At 44.3% G+C, this 17,344-nt stretch overlaps 1 protein-coding gene across 2 annotated transcripts in view; it reads right to left on the bottom strand.

Moving 5' to 3' along the window:
• The window catches only part of LOC132382980 (uncharacterized), an 86,535-nt gene that overhangs the window by 38,597 nt on the left and 30,594 nt on the right, over window positions 1-17,344 (bottom strand). The window lies entirely within an intron of this gene.

Below are 17,344 nucleotides of genomic sequence, written 5' to 3' on the forward strand. Positions count from 1 at the left end.
CGGTTTTACTGAGGATTGTTGCTTTTTGGAATTCTCCAACCCAGAGTCCTGGGGGTGCTGTGGCTCCGCATATTGGCTCGACAGAATTACAGAGACCAGGATCTGAATTGTCATCACCTTATTGAATGACAGCAGGTGCAACAGCCCCTGTGGTTTGCCTGATCCATTTCTAATGTTCTCATTCAGACTCACACACTGTGACCTGCTGGATGCAGCGGTTACAGGAGTAAATTGTTATCGGTCAGTAAACAGGATGCTGGGGGAACTCAGTGGGTCAGGCATCATCTGTGGAGGGAGATGGACAGTCAACGCTCCAGGTCAAGATCCTTCACGTGGACTGACAGGTAGACGGGAGAGAGACAGTTCAAAGAGATGAGGGGAAGAGACGGTGGGCAGTAGGTGGAGTCGGGTTTTTAGGCAGATGAAAGAGGGAAGGGCAGAATCAGATACAGAAACCAGGAGGTGATAGGTGGAGGTGACAAGGGGCTGGAGATGGTGGAATCTGACAGGAAACGAAGGTAGAGCATGGAACCAAATACAGGAGGTAGGGTGGGCAGATGGGAACAGTGAGGCGAGAGGACCTAGTGGGAGCAGTGTGTGGATACAATCAGTTTTAGTGTTCCTGTGGCGAACTACATATACCTGTCTGGACACGCCCCTCTGCTGACTGCTCCTGTGGCTCCTCCCACAGACCCCGGTATAAAGGCGATTGGAGGCACTGCTCCTCCAGGATGTCGTGTGGGGATCTCTTGCTGCGAATAAAAGCCTATATCTCGCCTCACGTCTCCGAGAGTTATTGATGGTGCATCAGTTCCTCAGTAACGGACACATACAATTCACAACAGGAGCGTGGGAGAGAGTACAAGTAGATTTGTTATAATGGGATTACTTTCCTAAGAAACTTTGCATTGTAGAAAGTCATGTTACATCAGAACAGGCTGTAGCTGCTTTCAAAGCATAGATTTAAACCAATTTTCCTGATCTCTCTAACCACTGCAGTCCACCTAATGAACATAATCTTCCCTCGTCCATTAATTACGTTCTATATCAGACCTACAAGTAACCTGGAGTGTAAGGCAGGATTAGAACTATAGGAAGCAGTTCATGTTCAACAAGGATTGCTCAACAAATCTCCTTGTGGGATGCCCAAATTTTTTTTGAAAACTAAATTAAGTTATTTTAATCAGATAATGGAGTGTATAATTTATATACTGCAATTTCTGGAGCTATGACTGACCCCTGGTGATGTGTACGAGTAATGCAAGATTCCAATTGTCCACTTCAAAGTTCGAAGTTCAAAGTAAATTTATTATCAAAGTGTATATATGTATATTGCTATATACTACCTTGAGATTCGCTTTCTTGCAGGAACTCACAGGAAAAACAAAGAAATACAGTAGAATTTACAAAAAACTGACATACAACCAATATGCAGAAGAAAACAAACTGTGCAAATAAAAAATGCTGAGAATATGTGAATTGTAGAAGTTGCTCAGAAGTGAGTCTGCAGGTCTTAGAAACAGTTCAGAGTTGTGATGAGTGAAGTTATCCAGGCTGGTTCAGGATTCTGAACCCAGGTCGTGCTCTCTTCCCACTGCTGCCATCAGGACGAAGGTATGGGAGCCTCAGGACCCACACCACCAGGTTCAGGTACAGTTATCACCCCTCAAACATCGGGCTCTTGAACCAATGGGGATAACTTCACTCAACCTCACTTGCCCCATCACTGAAATGTTCCCACAAATTATGATCACTTTCAAGGACTCTTCATGTCATGTTCTCTGCACCGGCAACATCAGAATTCAAGTGCAGAGGGAAGACAGACCCTTGACGTATAAATGGTGATGAGAGTCTATTCATAATAATCCCAGAAGAACATCAGTGGCCTGACCAAACAACACTGTGAGAAGCAACGTTCTCAAAACCAGGACCCTGCGATTAGCGCTAACTGGGCACCTGCTTAAATAATACGAGTAACACAGAATCCCTGAACCCATCAAAATAAACTGAACAAGTTAAATGAAAGGCACTAGGAGACCGCATTACAAAGAGCAAATCACCCAAGAAAAACACAAAAGAACTCTTGGTGATTAATGACTGTAGATAAACAACAATGAACCCATTCAGGTGCTTGTGCTCTGAAAACTTCGCAGCCCAACACTCTGAGGCCCAAAGAACTCATTACAGTTCTCAATACTTATTGCTTCTTTATTTATTATTAATTATTATTATTATTTTATATTGCACTGTTTGATGTCTTTTGCACGTCGGTTCTTTGTCTGTCCTTTAGGGGGCAGTCTTTCCTTGATTCACTTATGTTTTGTGGATTTACTGTGATTGCCCACAAGAAAGTGAATCTCAGGGTTGTATATGGTGTCATATAAGAATTTTGATAATAAGTTTAATTTGAACTCTGACAGTTGTAAGGTAATAACTGTTCATAAAGCTGGTAGTGTGGCACCTTGGGTTCCTGTACCTCCTGCTCGATGATAGCAGTGTGAAGAGAGCATGGTCTGGATGGTGGGGGTCCTTGATGATGGATGCTGTTTCATGTAAATATGGTCAATGATGGGGCACATCACAAGAGCAGATTAGACTAGTTTATTGTCTTATATTGGTAGTGGTGTGGAGGCCTAAGACATTTCTTCCCTCCGCTAGCCTGCAGGTCACCCTTGGGCAAGGTGTAGCACCCACCTTAGCCCCCCGATCAGGGCCATGAGAAGGCAAGGGAGCAGATGGTGGATGGTCATACGAGCAGTTGGTACCTATCACAAGTCCTGGTTAGGCGACCACTGACAGGAGACAGACAATCTCTGAAGAGTATTGATAATGACTGGCATCACCCATCTTGTAAAGGCACTGCCCAGACAAGGAGACAATGGCAAAACACTTCTATAGAAGACATTTGCCGAGAACAATCATAGTCATGGACAATAATCACCCATATAATGACATGGCACATAATGATGGGGACGATGATTGTCATATACACCAGGGTGCAAATAAATTCCTTATTCACATGCAATTAAATCCCTTATTTAAAGCTGATTAATTTATTTTTCAAAGGTCTGGGAGATTCTGTTGTGAAAAAGGGAGAAGGCTACATCAGTTGCGAAGTATATTAAAGGATCTGAGCATGAAGTGAGGGAAGAAATATACTGGGGGAATTTAAAAAGGATAGTGGACTTCAGGAAGGGGAAGTTGGGAGAACACACACCAATCCTCATTGAGGGGTCAGTGTTGGAAAGAATGAGTAGTTCAACTTCCTTAGGGTCAACATCTCAGAGGATCTATCCTGGGCCTTGGTGTGAGTCCTGAGGCTCTTGTACCTTCTACCTGATGGCAGCAGCGAGAAAAGAGCTTGGGTGGTGGTGGTCCCTGATGACGGATGCCGCTTTCCTGCGACAACGTTTCGTATAGATGTGCTCAGTGGTTGGGAGGGTTTTATCTGTGTAATGTAATCATGATGGAGGCTATAATTCATCAAGAATTTGAGGAGATGTGACACATCAAGGACTCTAGCAAATTTCTACAGAGAAACTGTGAAGAGTTTTCTGAGTGGCTGCATCACCACTTGCGAAGAGGCACCAATGCACTGGATCAAAGTTCAAAGTAAACTTTATTATCAAAGTATATATATATCATCATATACAACCCTGAGATTCATTTTCTTGTGGGCATACTCAAAAAATTTATAGAATAACAGGCATAAAAGAATCAGTGAAAGACTGCACAACTTGGGTATTCAACCAGAGTGAAGAAGACAACAAACTATGCAAATACAAAAAGAAGAAACAATAATAATTAAACAATAAGCAATACATATTGAGAACATAATAAGAAGAGTACTTGAAAGTGAATCCATTGGTTGTGGGAACATTTCAGTGATGAAGTTAGTTGAAGTTATCCCCTTTGGTTCTAAAGCCTGATGGTTGAGGGGTAGTAATTGTTCCTGAACCTGGTGGTGTGAGTCCTGAGGCTCCTGTACCTTCTACCTGATGGCGGCAGTGAGAAAAGAGCTTGGGTGGTGGTGGTCCCTGATGACGGATGCCGCTTTCCTGCGACAACGTTTCGTATAGATGTGCTCAGTGGTTGGGAGGGTTTTATCTGTGACGGACTGGGCCATATCTGCTACTTTGTAGGATTTTACATTCAACAGCATTGGTGCTTCCAAACAAGAAGATTCAGAGAGGTGTAAACCCAGCTACTGTAAACCCAGCTACTTCGATCATGGACACAACCCTCCCCACCATCTTCAAGAAAGCGCATTCATCATTAAGAACCTGCATCAATCAGAGCATGTTGTCTGCCCATTACCACTATCGGGGAGGAGGTACAAGAGTTTAAAAACCCACACTAATCCACCTACCGTTATTCATTGGCTTACCTCCATTATGTCCTGTTTAAGTTTAGAGAAAATAAGAAGTCAGACATTTGATACAGCCTCTAAATTTGAGGAAACTTAGCGACCCTTCCAGTTACCTTTTTTGAAGTTTTGGATTTGATCAGAAAGTTTTTCCTTGTTTTTTTTTTTGCTTTCACTCTCAGTTTGAGCTGCCCAACTAGAGAGTAGGCCATTCTAGATTGGGTATTGAGCAATGAGGAAGGGTTAGTTAGCAATCTTGTCATGCGAGGCCCCTTGGGTAAGAGTGACCATAATATGGCGGAATTCTTCATTAAGATGGAGAGTGACATAGTTAATTCAGAAACAAAGGTTCTAAACTTAAAGAAGAGTAACTTTGAAGGTATGAGACATGAATTAGCTAAGATAGACTGGCAAATGATACTTAAAGGGTTGACGGTGGATATGCAATGGCAAGCATTTAAGGATCGCATGGATGAACTACAACAATTGTTCATCCCAGTTTGGCAAAAGAATAAACCAGGGAAGGTAGTGCACCCATGGCTGACAAGGGAAATTAGGGATAGTATCAAGTCCAAAGAAGAAACATATAAATTAGCAAAAAAAAGCGGCACACCTGAGGACTGGGAGAAATTCAGAGACCAGCAGAGGAGGACAAAGGACTTAATTAGGAAAGGGAAAAAAGATTATGAGAGAAAGCTGGCAGGGAACATAAAAACTGACTGTAAAAGCTTTTATAGATACGTGAAAAGAAAAAGATTGGTCAAGACAAATGTAGGTCCTTTACAATCAGAAAAAGGTGAATTGATCATAGGGAACAAAGACATGGCAGACCAATTGAATAACTACTTTGGTTCTGTCTTCACTAAGGAGGACATAAATAATCTTCCGGAAGTAGTAAGGGACCGAGGGTCTAGTGAGATGGAGGTACTGAGGGAAATACATGTTAGTAGGGAATTGGTGTTAGGTAAATTGAAGGGATTAAAGGCAGATAAATCCCCAGGGCCAGATGGTCTGCATCCCAGAGTGCTTAAGGAAGTAGCCCAAGAAATAGTGGATGCATTAGTGATAATTTTTTTAAAATTCCTTAGATTCTGGATTAGTTCCTGAGGATTGGAGGGTGACTAATGTAACCCCACTTTTTAAAAAAGGAGGGAGAGAGAAACCGGGGAATTACAGACCGGTTAGTCTGACATCAGTGGTGGGGAAAATGCTAGAGTCGGTTATCAAAGATGTGTTAACAGCACATTTGGAAAGAGGTGAAATCATCGGACAAAGTCAGCATGGATTTGTGAAAGGAAAATCATGTCTGACAAATCTTATAGAATTTTTTGAAGATCTAACTAGTAGAGTGGATAGGGAAGAACCAGTGGATGTGGTATATTTAGATTTACAGAAGGCTTTTGACAAGGTCCCACACAGGAAATTAGTGTGCAAACTTAAAGCACACGGTATTGGAGGTATGGTATTGATGTGGATAGAGAATTGGTTGGCAGACAGGAAGCAAAGAGTGGGAGTAAACGGGACCTTTTCAGAATGTCAGGCAGTGGCTAGTGGGGTACTGCAAGGCTCAGTGCAGAGAGGAATCGAGAGGAAGTTACAGCTTGTGATTCAGCTGGGATCTCAGAGAATTCGATCGTTGTAGGTAGGATTTAAGCCTACCTGGTCAATACCTGTGGAGGAGGGGGAACTGCGCAGGCGCGAGTGAAAAGGCAGGACTTCTTTTCAGATCGGGCAGCAGAGCAGAGTCCTGGGCTTTGGCTAAGTGGGCTTCGGCGTAAGGGGACTTCGGTAAGCCTGTGTGATTGCTCGCTGAGGGGAAGAAGGTAAGGTCGCTAGGTGCTTTTTAGACTTATTCTATCAATCCAGTTCAGGTATGGGGGAGACAGTCAGAGCAGTGGTGTGCTCCGTATGCAGTATGTGGGAAGTCAGGGTCAACACAGTTGTCCCTGATGACCACACCTGCAAGAGGTGCGCCCAGCTGCAGCTCCTATCAGCCCGAGTTAGGGAGTTGGAGTGGGAGCTGGATGGACTACGGATCATTCGGGAGGCAGAGGCAGAGATAGATAGGAGTTATCAGGAGGTAGTCACACCAAAAATCCAAGAAGTAGGCAGATGGGTGACGGTCCAGAGATGCAGGGGGAGCAGGCAGAGAGAGCAGAGCACCCCTGCGGCCATTCCCATTAACAATAAGTATACCGTACTGGATACTGTTGATGGGGATGACCTACCAGGAATGAGTTGTAGTGGTCCTGCCTCTGGTACAGAGGTTGAACCCTCAACTAGGAAAGGGAGGAGAGAAGAGAAGAGAGTGATAGTTTTAGGGGATTCTATAGTCAGGGGGGCAGATAGGAGATTTTGTGGGGCAGATTGGGAGTCTCGGGTGGTATGTTGCCTCCCTGGTGCCAGGGTCCAGGACATCTCAGATCGGGTGCAGGCTATTCTTGAGAATGAGGGCATGAACCCAGATGTAGTGGTCCATGTAGGGACCAACGATGTAGGTAAGGTGAGTGAGGGGGTCCTGCTTAGAGAGTTCAGGGAGTTAGGAGTGAAGCTGAAAGGCAGGACCTCCAGGGTGACAATCTCGGGATTGCTACCTGTGCCACGTGCGAGTGAGGCGAAGAATAGAATGATTATGCACATTAATACGAGGCTGAGAGCATAGTGCAAGAAGGAAGGGTTCAGGTTTTTGGATAATTGGTCTTTGTTCCAGGGAAGTTGGGATCTGTTTCGAAGGGACGGTCTACATCTGAACTGGAGGGGTACTAACATTCTTGCAGGAATGTTTGCCAGTGCTGCTCGGGGGGGGTTTAAACTAGATGTGCAGGGGGCAGGGATCCAGAATATGAGAGAAGATGATATGATGAAGGATAAGGGACAGGTGGGGAATACACGCTTCCCAAATATTAATTGTGTAAAGGAGAAAGGTGAGACAGAACATGTGTTGGAAAAGTTACATGTACAGAGGGTTGGTCAGAAGGAGCATGGGGTTAAATGTGTAGAAGGTTTGGGTGATCTTGAGAAGGTCATTAAAATTCAAGGTGCAATTAGCCCAATGGAAGTTCAAGGAGCTGGGTTAGGTACAATAGACAGTGTTTTAAACAAAGAGAGGAGGAATGGGCTAAGAATTCTATACTTGAATGCGCGTAGTGTCAAAAATAAGACCGATGAGCTTGAAGCTCAGATGAAAATGGGGAACTACGATATTGTTGGGATAACGGAGACGTGGCTGCAAGGGGATCAGGCCTGGAAATTGAGTGTACCAGGGTATACATGCTATCGTAGAGACAGAAATATGGGAAGAGGGGGTGGGGTGGCCCTGTTGGTGAGGAATGAGATTTAGTCCTTAGCAAGGGGTGACTTAGGAACAGGGGAAGTAGAGTCTGTGTGGATTGAGCTGAGGAACAGTAAGGGTAAAAAGACCCTAATGGGTGTTGTGTACAGGCCCCCAAGCAGTAGCGTGGATATTGGGTTGATTAGGGAGTTAACATTGGCATGTGCTAAAGGTAATGCAGTCATTATGGGAGATTTCAACATGCAGGTGGACTGGGACAATCAGGTAGGTGCTGGACCCCAGGATAGGGAGTTTGTGGAGTGTCTAAGGGATGTATTTTTGGAACAGCTTGTGCTTGAGCCAACCAGGAACGAGGCTATTTTGGACTTGGTGATGTGTAATGAACAGGAATTGATAAGTGATCTTGAAGTAAAGGAGCCATTAGGAAGTAGTGATCATAACATGATAAGTTTTTATCTACAATTTGAGAGGGATAAGGGCAGATCAGAGGTGTCAGTGTTGCAATTAAATAAAGGAGACTACGGAGCCATGAGGGAAGAGCTGGCCAAAGTTAAATGGGCGGATGCCCTGGTAGGAAAGACAGTGGATCAGCAGTGGCAGATATTCTTGGGGATAATACAAAAGATGCAAAAGCAGTTCATTCCAATGAGAAGGAAGGATTCAAAGAGGGGGAAGGCGCCACAGTGGTTGACAAAGGAAGTCAGAGATTGTATAGCATTGAAGAAAAAGAAGTATGACAGGGCTAAGATGAGTGGGAATACAGATGATTGGGAAAGTTTTAAGGAACAGCAGATCTTAACTAAAAAAGCAATACGGAGAGAAAAAATCAGGTTTGAGCTCAGTCTAGCCAGGAATATAAAAGGGGATAGCAAAAGCTTTTTTAGCTACGTGAAGAGAAAAGATAGTTAAGAACAATGTTGGCCCCTTGAAGAATGAATTGGGAGAAATTGTTATGGGAAACAGGGAAATGACAACAGAATTTAATGCGTACTTTAGATCTGTCTTCACCAGGGAGGACACAAGCAATCTCCCAGATGTATGGATGGGCCAGGGTCATAAGATATCAGAGGAATTGAAACAGATTGACATTAGGAAAGAAACTGTGATGAGTAGACTGGTAGGACTGAAGGCTAATAAATCCCCGGGTCCAGATGGTCTGCATCCGAGGGTTCTAAAAGAGGTGGCTCAGGAAATTGCGGATGCATTGGTAATCATTTTCCAATGTTCCTTAGATTCGGGATCAGTTCCTGAAGATTGAAGAGTGGCTAATGTTATCCCACTTTTCAAGAAGGAAGGGAAGGAGAAAACGGAGAACTATCACCCTGTTAGCCTAACGTCAGTCGTGGGGAAGATGCTTGAGTCCATTATTAAGGACGAAATAGTGGCATATCTTGATGGCAGTAATAGGATTAGGCCGAGCCAGCATGGATTTACCAAGGGCAAATCATGCTTGACTAATCTGTTGGAGTTTTTTGAGGGTGTAACAAGGATGTTAGACGAGGGTAAGCCAGTGGATGTAGTGTACCTAGATTTTCAGAAGGCATTCGATAAGGTGCCACATAGGAGATTGGTGAGTAAAATCAGAGCTCATGGCATTGGGGGCAGGGTTTCAACATGGATAGAAAACTGGTTGGCAGATAGAAAGCAAAGGGTAGCAGTGAATGGGTGTTTCTCGGACTGGCTGGAGGTGACTAGTGGGGTACCACAGGGCTCTGTATTGGGACCACAGCTCTTTACGATTTATGTCAACGATTTAGATGAGGGCATTGAAAACTATATCAGCAAGTTTGCTGATGATACTAAACTGGGTGGCAGTGTTACATGCGAAGAGGACGTTAGGAGAATACAGGGAGACTTGGATAGGCTGGATGAGTGGGCAGGTACTTGGCAGATGTCATTCAGTGTAAATAAATGTGAAGTTATCCACTTTGGAAGCAGGAACAAGAGGGCAGAGTATTGTCTGAACGGTGTCGAGTTAGGTAAGGGAGAAATGCAAAGAGACCTAGGAGTCCTAGTTCACCAGTCAATGAAGGTGAATGAGCAAGTGCAACAGGCAGTGAAGAGGGCAAATGGAATGTTGGCCTTTGTTACAAGGGGAATTGAATACAAGAGCAAGGATGTCCTTTTGCATTTGTATAGGGCCCTGGTGAGACCACACCTGGAATATTGTGTACAGTTTTGGTCTCCAGGTTTAAGGAAGGACATTCTGGCAATTGAGGAAGTGCAGCATAGATTCACTAGGTTGATTCCTGGGATGGCAGGGCTATCTTACACAGAGAGATTGGAGAGAGTGGGCTTGTACACACTAGAATTGAGGAGATTGAGAGGGGATCTGATTGAAACGTTTAAGATAATTTAAGGATTTGATAGGATTGAGGCAGGAAATATGTTCCAGATGTTGGGAGAGTCCAGTACCAGAGGGCATGGATTGAGAATAAGAGGTCAGTTATTTAAAACAGAGTTGAGGAAAAACTTCTTCTCCCAGAGAGTTGTGGAGGTGTGGAATGCACTGCCTCGGAAGACGGTGGAGGCCAATTCTCTGGATGTTTTCAAGAAGGAGCTAGATAGTTATCTGATGGATAGGGGAATCAAGGGATATGGGGACAAGGCAGGGACTGGGTATTGATAGTGAATGATCAGCCATGATCTCAGAATGGTGGTGCAGACTCGAGGGGCCGAATGGTCTACTTCTGCACCTATTGTCTGTTGTCTATTGTTTACAATATATATTAATGATTTAGACGAGGGAATTAAATGCAGCATCTCCAAGTTTGCAGATGACACGAAGCTGGGCAGCTGTGTAAGGTGTGAGGAGGACGCTAAGAGGATGCAGGGTGACTTGGATAGGTTAGGTGAGTGGGCAAATTCATGGCAGATGCAATTTAATGTGGATAAATGTGAGGTTATCCGCTTTGGTTGCAAGAACAGGAAAACAGATTATTATCTGAACAGTGGCCGATTAGGAAAAGGGGAGATGCAACGAGACCTGGGTGTCATTGTACACCAGTCATTGAAGGTGGACATACTTGAAAAAGGCAAATGGTATGTTGGCATTCATAGCAAAAGGATTTGAGTACAGGAGCAGGGAGGTTCTACTGCAGTTGTACAAGGCCTTGGTGAGACTGCACCTAGAATATTGTGTGCATTTTTGGTCCCCTAATCTGAGGAAAGATATTCTTGCCATAGAGGGAGTACAGAGAAGGTTCATCAGATTGATTCCTGGGATGGCAGGACTTTCATATGAAGAAAGACTGGATCGACTAGGCTTATACACACTGGAATTTAGAAGACTGAGGGGGGATCTTAATGAAACGTATAAAATTCTAAAGGGATTGGACAGGCTAGATGCAGGAAGATTGTTTCAAATGTTGGGGAAGTCCAGAACGAGGGGTCACAGTTTAGGATAAAGGGGAAGCCTTTTAGGACCGAGACGAGGAAAAGCTTCTTCACACAGAGAGTGGTGAATCTGTGGAATTCTCTGCCACCGGAAACAGTTGAGGCCAGTTCATTGGCTATATTTAAGAGGAAGTTAGATATGGCCCTTGTGGCTAAAGGGATCGGGGGTATGGAGAGAAAGCAGGTACAGGGTTCTGAGTTGGATGATCAGCCATGATCATACTGAATGGCGGTGCAGGCTCGAAGGGCCGAATGGCCTACTCCTGCACCTATTTTCTATGTTTCTATGTTTCTACCCAGTTCTCTTTTCTTCTTTTTTTTTGTTTTTTCTTGTGTTTTGGGGTTTTTGTTTCTGTACATGTCAATTATAAAAGATCCTTCATCTTATTTTTCTTTTTATGGATAAGAGGAGAATCAATTATCTTTCTCTTTATTATATACTATTAGATTAATACTACGTTTGATCTTGATAATGTTCCTTTTATTCAAACTGTTATTGATATAGATATTTGTGATAATTCTCCTTGTTTTTATATATATATGTATTTTTTTTATTTAACTAATAAAAAGATTGATAAAGAAAGAGTTTAAAGACCCACCCTAAACATTTCTGAATGGTCCATGACCCCCTGGGCACTACCTCCCTATTTCTCTGATAGACAGGAAAGGGGAAGATGTGCTTAGAGGGAGAATCCTATTGTAGAAGGCAGTATTTACAGAGAATTATGTGCTGGATACAGAGGCTTGTGGAGTTGTAGATAAGGCCAAAGGGAACCCTATTCCTGTTATGGTGGCATGAGGATGTGTGGAAAATGGAGGAGATGCAGGTGGGGGCAGCGTCAGTGGTAGTGGAAGGGAAACCCCATTCTTTGGAGAAGGACATCTCAGATTTTCGGCACTGGAGTGCCTCCTCCTGATAACAGACATGGCGGAGATGGAGGAATTGAGAATGGGAGAGGGTGAACGTAATGATAAAAGCTGCAGGGAAGGAGGAGAATATAACTTATATGGGCCGTAAGGGGATATAATGTACAAAGTTTGTATATGTATAATATATATATGGACCGTAAGGGGATATAATGTACAAAGTTTGTATATGTATAATATATATTTGGGCCGTAAGGGGGTAAAGAACAGAATCAGAATCAGGTTTAATATCACCGGCATGTGCTGTGAAATTTGTTAACTTTGCGGCAGCAGTAAAGTGCAATACATGACTAATGTAGAAAACAATCTGAATTACAGGACGAGGGGTGATTAATATGTTTGTGGCCTAAGATAGAAGGAGTCAATTTTACTAGAAAACCTAGCGCATTTATTTTTCAACATAGTCCCCTTCTACATTTACTCACTTAGTCCAGCGGTTTTGGAGCATATGGATCTTGGACCTTCAGAAAGTGTCCACAGAAGGGGTGATTGATAAATTTGTGGCCTAGGGTAGAAGGAGATGAGTTATACAGCTCTCGTTATATTTACATGCAGTTCAACTCTTTGAGTGATTATGCAGAACGTTTGAAGCTAATAACTCATCTCCTTCTACCTTAGGCCCGAACTCATCAATCATCCATCTGTGGACACTTTCTGGAGGTCCAGGATCCGTATGCTCCACAACCACTGGACTAAGTGTGTAAATGTAGGAGGGGACTGTGTTGAAAAATAAATGTGCTAGGTTTTCTAAAATTGACACCTTCTACCTTAGGCCACGAACATATCAATCACCCCTTGCATTTATGTACTGTATGTGTATATTAAATAGTTAAGTTAAAATGAGCAGTGCAAAGACAGAAATTTTTAAAAAAGTAATGAGGTAGTGTTCATGGGCTCAGTATCCATTCAGAAATCGGATGGCAGAGGGGAAGAAGCTGCTCTTGAATCATTGAGTGTGTGTCTTCAGGCTCCTGTACCCCCTCCCTGATGGCAGAGGGGAAGAAGCTGTTCCTGAATCGCTGAGTGTGTGCCTTCAGGCTCCTGTACCTCCTCCCTGATGGCAGAGGGGAAGAAGCTGTTCCTGAATCGTTGAGTGTGTGTCTTCAGGCTCCTGTACCTTCTCCGTGACGGCAGAGGGGAAGAAGCTGTTCCTGAATCGTTGAGTGTGTGTCTTCAGGCTCCTGTACCCCCTCCTCGGGGGTAACAATGAGAAGAGTGGCTGGAATCACTCTGGGTGGCAGGGGTACTTAACGATGGACACCACTTTCCAGAGGCACCACTCCTTGAAGCTGTCTTAGTTAATCCAGAGGTTGATACCCATGATGGAGCTGACTATTCTTACAACTTTCTGCAACTTATTTCGATCCACTGTACCAGAAAGCGATGCAGCCAGTCAGAACGCTCTCCATGGTAAATCTGCAGAAGCTTGAGTGTTGTAGGTGACAAACCAAAGCTCCTACAAAGCAAAGCTCCTCAAACTCCTAGTGAAATTTAGCCGCTGTCTTGCCTTCTTTATAGCTGACTCAATATGTTGGAACTAGGTTAGGTTCTCAGAGATCTTGACACCCAGAAACTTGAGATTGCTCACTCTCTCCACTTCTGATCCCTCTATGAGGTCTGATATGTGTTCCCTCATCTCACCCCTTCTGAAGCCCACTATCAGTTCTTCGGTCTTACTGACATTGAGTGCAAGATCGTTGCTGTGACCCCAGTCCTAACTAGCTGGTATATCTCACTCCTGTACACCCTCCCGTCACCATCTGAGATTCTGCCAATAAAGGTTGTACCATCAGCAAACTTACAGATGGCATTTGAGCTCTGCCGAGCCACACAGTCATGGATGTAGGGAGAGTCGAGTGGTGGGTTCGTTGTGATTGTCAATGAGGAGGAGATGTTATTTCCAATCTGCACAGATTGTGGTCTTTCAGATAGGAAGTTGAAGCTCCAGTTGCAGGGGAGGTACAGAGGCCAGGTTCTGCAGCTTTTTTGATCAGAACTGTAGGAATGAAGGTGTTAAGCATGGAGTAAATCGGAACCTGACATCGATATTTGTACTGCCCAGGTGAGCCATGGCTGTGTGGAGAGTCATTAAAGTAGGGTTATATTGAACAAGATATTACAGAGTTCAAGAGTGAGTTAAACTGTGTGGGGAGAGAGGGACGGTGTATGAAACTGAGATATTAAAGCATCTAGAATGAATATTAGAAGACAGAGATAGTGAGGCACAGGTTGATTATCCTGATATCTTATTAAAGGATGTGAGAAGGGAGGGGGGAGTGGGATTGGTCTGTAACAGGCACTTTGTGAATTCACTGTTCCATGCACCAATGGTCAGAAATTAATCTTGGAAGTCTTTTTATTTCCCCAGAGGTGGTGACCTTATTAGTCCCAGTACAATTAACAACTAACCTGGGGTCAATGAGAATGGAGCTTGGGTCTGTTGGGACCCAGCACCCCGGCTCTGCTCAGTAGGGGCGACTCCAGTTCCCACTTGCAACCTCTCCTTCTGACAGAGGAACATCTGCGTTTCCTCCATTTCCTACACATCTACCCATACCTCCTCCTGACATAACAGTTCCTTATCTACCACCCCACGAGCTTCCATATTCTACTCTGTATATTATTTTCCACAACTTCTGCCATCTCCAGCAGTATCCTACCACCAACCATATCTTTCCCACTGCACCCCTCATCTCCTCTCCCACCGGCTTTCTGTGAGAACATAAGATGTAGGAATAAATTAGGCCATTTGGCCCATCGAGTCTGCTCTGCCATTTCATCATGGCTGATCCATTTTCCCTCTCAGCCCCAATCACTTGCCTTCTCCCCATGTCCCTTCATGCCCTGCCTAATCAAGAACCTATCAACCTCTGCTTTAAGTGTACCTAAAGACAGCTGCCACAGCTGCCAACAGCAACAAATCCCAGATTCACCACTCTTTGATTAAGAAATTCCTCCTCATCTCCATTCTAAAAGAACATCCATCTATTCTGAGGCTGTGTCCTCTGGTCCTCTCCACATCCACTTTATCGAGGCCTTTCAACATTTGAAAGGTTTCAATGAGGTCACACTCCATTCTTCTGAATTCCAGTGAATACAGGCCCAGAGCCATCATACACTCTTCATATGACAAACCGTACAATCCAGGAATCGTTTTCATGAACCTCCTTTGCACCCTCTCCGATGTCAGTGCACCCTTTCTTAGGTATGGGGCTCAAAACAGTCAAAATACTCCAAGTGAGGCCTCACCAGTGCTTTATAAAGCTTCAACATTGCATCCTTGCTTTTGTATTCTAGTCCCCTGAAATGAATGCTAACATTGCACTTGCCTTCCTCTTCACTGACTCAATCTGAAAATTAACCTTTAGGGAATCCTGCACAAGAACTCCCAAGCCCTTATGCACCTTGGATTTTCTGAATTTTCTCTCCATTTAGAAAATAGTCTATCCTTTTATTTCTTCTACCACAGTGCATGACTATACACTTCTCGATCCTGTATTCCATCTGCCACTTCTTTGTGTAGCCTCTCTACTTCCTCAAAATGACCTGCCCCTCCACCTGTCTCTGCATTGTCTACAAACTTTGTAACAAAGCCATCAATTCCATCATCCAAGTCATTGACATATAAAGTAAAAAGGAATGGTCCCAACACAGACCCCTGTGGAACACCACTAGTCACTGGCAGCCAACCAGAAATGGCTCCCTTTATTCCCACTCTTTGCCTCCTGCCAATCACCCAGTGCCTTATCCATGCTAGAATCTTTCCTGTAATACCATGGGCTCGTAGCTTGTTAAGCAGCCTCAAGTGTGGCACCTCGTTAAAGGCCTTCTGAAAATCTAAGTACACAACATTCTCCTTTGTCTATCCTGATTGTTACTTGTTCAAAGAATCCCAGCAGATTTGTCGGGCAGGAATTTCCCTTGAAGAAACCATGCTGACTACGGCCTGTTTTATCACGTCCCTCCAAGTATCCTGAAACCACATCCTTAACAATCGACTCCAACGTTGTCCCAACCACTGAAGTCAGACTAACTGGTGTACAATTTCCTTTCTTCTACTGTTCTCCATTCTTGAAGAGTGGAGTGACAGTGACAATTTTCCAGTCCTCTGGAACCATTCCAGACTGTACTGATTCTTAAAAGATCATTACTAATGCCTCTACAATCTCTTCAGCCACTTCTGTCAGAACCCTGGGGTGTACACCATCTGGTCCAGGTGACTTACCTACCTTCAGACCATTCAGTTTCCCGAGAACCTTCTTCCTAGTAATGGCAACTTCACACACTCCTGCCCACTGATACTCTCGGACTTCCAGCATACAGCTATTGTCTTCCACAGTGAAGACTGATGCAAGATACTTACTCTGTTCATCTGCCAATTCTTCATCCCCCATTACTACCTCTCCAGCATTGTTTTCCAATGGTCCAATATCAACTCTCGCCTCTCTTTTACTCCTTATGTATCTGAAGAAACATAGGGATCTCCATCCACATGACTCCCTTGTCCACTCATCTCTCTTATCCCTGCAAGCATGGCAAGTAATACACTAGTCCCTACACCTCCCCCTTCACCTCATTCAAGACCCTAACAGTCCTTCCAGGTGAGGTGACACTTCATTTGCCAGTCGAGGTCATCTATTGTATCAGACGCGCTTGGTGTAGCTTCCTCTACGACGGTGAGACCCAGCACAGGTTGGGGGATCAATTCGTTAAGCACCTCCACTCTGTCCACTACAACAGCCAGGATCTCCTGGTGGTTACCCATTTCAACTTGACCTCCACCGCCACACTGACATGTCTGCCTATGACATCCTCTACCATTGAGAGGCAACACTTCATGTCTGTCGGGGTACTCTCCAACATAATGGTATGAACACCAATCTCTCAACCTTCTGGGTAACAATTAGCCTCTGTTTACCCATGCAACCCCCACACCTGTTTTTGTTTATCCCCTCTTACCTGTTCCCTTCACCTCCCTCACCCTCATGAACTTCACATTAGCTCCCCCTGGTTCCTCACTTCCTTCCCTTTCTCCCAGGGTCCACTGTCCTCTCTTATCAGATTCCCTCTTCTTCAGCCCTATCACCTCCCAACTTCTCACATCATCCCACCTCCTCCCTAACTTGTACTTCTCTCCCCTCCTATCTCTTTCTTATTCTGGTTTCTACCCCCCTCCTTCCCTTCCAGTCCTGATGAAGGCTCTCATACCAAAACTTCAACAACTTCTTTCCTCCGTAGATGCCGTCTGACCTGCTGAGTTCCTCCGACATTTGTGTATGTGGCTCCCGACAGAGGCGATTGTTTTGACAGAGGATGTGGGTATTGAGGGGTTTTAATGTCAGTGGCTCAAAACAGCTCAGGAC

The sequence above is a fragment of the Hypanus sabinus genome, chromosome 29 (assembly GCF_030144855.1).
Source record: "Hypanus sabinus isolate sHypSab1 chromosome 29, sHypSab1.hap1, whole genome shotgun sequence".
In the NCBI taxonomy this organism is placed as follows: domain Eukaryota; kingdom Metazoa; phylum Chordata; class Chondrichthyes; order Myliobatiformes; family Dasyatidae; genus Hypanus; species Hypanus sabinus.